We start from the raw sequence: 669 nt of genomic DNA, 5'->3' as shown, positions 1-669 counted from the left end.
GCCGACAACCCGTCCCCGAGTGCCATCTTGGTGCACCAACAGCCCGGGCCCAGAAACTCCCAATTGAATCCCAAAATGGAATCACTCCCTACAGAGATATCTCTGGAACCCAACCATTCATAATCTTAGAATTTCAGAAGCATTTGACTGTATGAGCGGCCACACGACCTTTCATGATATGCAAAATGAGCAATAGAAAATAAATGATCTAGCATCTGCCCCTAGAAGGCAGGCTTGAATGGTGGTGGGAAAATTTGAGCAAACTATAATGTCCCAAAATAGAGAAAAAATATCTAAGCAATTGTCTGCAATAGAGACAGGTGGAGGGGGGGTAGATAATGGGGACATTGGTGATGGAAAGTTTGCACTGGTGGAGGGATGGGTGCTCAATCATTGTATGGCTGAATCTCAACCATGAAATCTTTGTAACTGTATCTCACAGTGGTTCAATAAAAAAAGCAAAATAATAATACCAATAGTTGAAGAAATAAAAAACACCAAAATTATAGGCCTTAATACTATTGTAAATGTTGCAGAAAGTACCAGACAGTGAAAGTATGATAAGGAAAAGTAAATAAAAATAAATCAGCATCTTCTGAAATACTGGTGGTGGGTGTGGTGTAGCAACATTATAATCCTGAAACATAAATATTTACAGTATTCTAAAGC

This window comes from Sorex araneus, chromosome X (genome assembly GCF_027595985.1).
Source record: "Sorex araneus isolate mSorAra2 chromosome X, mSorAra2.pri, whole genome shotgun sequence".
Lineage (NCBI taxonomy): Eukaryota > Metazoa > Chordata > Mammalia > Eulipotyphla > Soricidae > Sorex > Sorex araneus.
The sequence above is the reverse complement of the archived record's forward strand: the minus strand, read 5'-3'. Positions refer to the sequence as shown.